This window comes from Rhinoraja longicauda, chromosome 39 (assembly GCF_053455715.1).
Source record: "Rhinoraja longicauda isolate Sanriku21f chromosome 39, sRhiLon1.1, whole genome shotgun sequence".
Classification (NCBI taxonomy): Eukaryota; Metazoa; Chordata; class Chondrichthyes; order Rajiformes; family Arhynchobatidae; genus Rhinoraja; species Rhinoraja longicauda.
The window spans coordinates 5,932,788-5,935,371 of NC_135991.1; positions in this window are offsets into that span (position 1 = coordinate 5,932,788).

The following is a 2,584-nucleotide window of genomic DNA, read 5'->3' on the forward strand; positions in this document are numbered from 1 at the left end:
CCTACATACCTGTACGTCTTTGGAGTGTGGGAGGAAACCGAAGATCTCGGAGAAAACCCACGCAGGTCACGGGGAGAACGTACAAACTCCTTACAGTACATCACCCGTAGTCAGGATCGAACCTGAGTCTCCGGCGCTGCATTCACTGTAAAGCAGCAACTCTACCGCTGCGCTACCGTGCCGTGTTCAGTTCGGTAACAACACAAGGCAGTAGATCAGCCTGGGCAGTTTGCGGCCCGGTGGTATGAACGTCGACTTCTCCAACTTCAGATAGCTCCTCTGTCCCTCCCTTCCCCTCCTCCTTCCCAGATCTCCCTCTATCTTCCTGTCTCCACCTATATCCTTCCTTTGTCCCACCCCCGACATCAGTCTGAAGAAGGGTCTCGACCCGAAATGTCACCCATTCCTTCTCTCCCGAGATGCTGCCTGACCTGCTGAGTTACTCCAGCATTTTGTGAATAAGTAGATCAGCGGCCACTGTTTCAGGAGATCGATCCAATTATTGACCAACAGGCGGTGGAATCCGACTGTGACAGACTCCACAGTGAGACGTGTCCACAGGAGCGGGTGTTCACTCTGATCAATAACTCGGACACAGTGGACTTCACAATGTAAACCCCTCCCAGTCACACCGTCCCGGAGAACTGCCTGTCCCGAGCTCTGGGAAAACTCTGGGCAAGGTCCCTACTGGAGGCAAGAAAAAAAAACATTCTAGTGAGTCCCGCCAGCGAGACAAAAAGAGGGTTAGTTTCGGCTGTCTGGAGATAAAAAATAATCAACGGTTCAATAGTCCTTTACTGTCACGTGTACCGAGGTACGGTGAAACGTCGGTACGGTGTTGGTGGACCATGTGAGAGATGTGTGAGCCCAGATACCTGAAGCTGGACGCTCTCACCACTCCGTCCCCGTTGATGAGGACTGGAACGTATTCCTCATTCCTCGACCTTCTACAGTTGATAATTAGCTCCTTGGTCTTAGCTGTGTTTAGGGACAGGTTGTTCTCTGAGCACCAGCTCGCCAGATTCTGTACCTCCGCTCTGTGGGCTGTTTCATCGCCGTTGGAGATCAGCCCGATCACCGTTGTGTCATCCGCAAATTTGACGACGGTGTTGGTGGCGAATGCAGGGACACAGTCGTGTGTGAAGAGCGAGTAGAGGATAGGGCTCAGTACACAGCTCTTCGGTGTGCCGGTACTCAGGGTGGTGGTGGAAGACAGGTGGAGGCCCATTTACACTTGCTGAGGTCGTTCCGTCAGGAAATTCAGGGTCCAGTTGCATATATGCGAGCTGAGGGCTAGCTGGTGGAGTTTGGTGGTGAGCTTGATGGGGATGTCTGTGAGATCACGGACGCCGGACGTTTTTCGACGATCTCACATTCCCCACTGCGATGGCAGGCAAATAACGTATCCCTTCTTTCCTCCTTTTCTCCCGCGGTCGGGACAAGTGAAACGTCCGCAGTTGGGGCGATGGAAGCTCCCGCAGTCGGCGATCGAAGCCCCCGTATCGTGGCGATCGATGTTCCTGCGGTCGGTGGCCAATTCTCTGAATGCATTCAAGAGAGAGCTAGATAGAGCTCTTAAGGATAGCGGAGTCAGGGGGTATGGGGAGATGGCAGGAACGGGGTACTGATTGAGAATGATCAGCCATGATCACATTGAATGGCGGTGCTGGCTCGAAGGGCCGAATGGCCTCCTCCTACACCTATTTTCTATTGTCTATTGAGCTCCCGAAGTCGACCCCGAACAAACGGATTGCCAGCTCCACGACCTTTAAGGCTGCAGTGCGGACGGAGATGAGATACGGAGAAAGCCGCATCTCCTTCGAGGGAAGAGATTTAAAAAAGTCTTCCCGAATCCCCCCATCCCCATATAATACAAGAACTAAAGATACACCAAAACAAGCACGTAAAAACAGACTAAAAACAACAAAAGGAAAAGGAACGAGACCGGCTATTGGCGGGGCTAGAATGTCCGGCGCCACCTGGTGAATCATTGTGTTATTTCAAATATATTTCACTGAGACACAATAGACAATAGGTGCAGGAGGTGGCCATTCTGCCCTTCGAGCCCGCACCGCCATTCAATGTGATCATGGCTGATCATTCTCAATCAGTGCCGCGTTCCTGCCTTCTCCCCATACCCCCTAACTCCGCTGTCCTTCAGAGCTCTATCCAGCTCTCTCTTGAATGCATTCAGAGAATTGGCCTCCACTGCCTTCTGAGGCAGAAAATTCCACAGATTCACAACTCTCTGACTGAAAAAGTTTTTCCTCATCTCAGTTCTAAATGGCCTACCCCTTATTCTTAAACTGTGGCCCCTTGTTCTGGACTTCCCCAACATTGGGAACATGTTTCCTGCCTCTAACGTGTCCAACCCCTTAATAATCTTATACGTTTCGAGAAGATCTCCTCTCATCCTTCTAAATTCCAATGTATACAAGCCTAGTCGCTCCAGTCTTTCAACATATGACAGTCCCGCCATTCCGGGAATTAACCTAGTAAACCTACGCTGCACGCCCTCAATAGCAAGAATATCCTTCCTCAAATTTGGAGACCAAAACTGCACACAGTATTCCAGGTGCGGTCT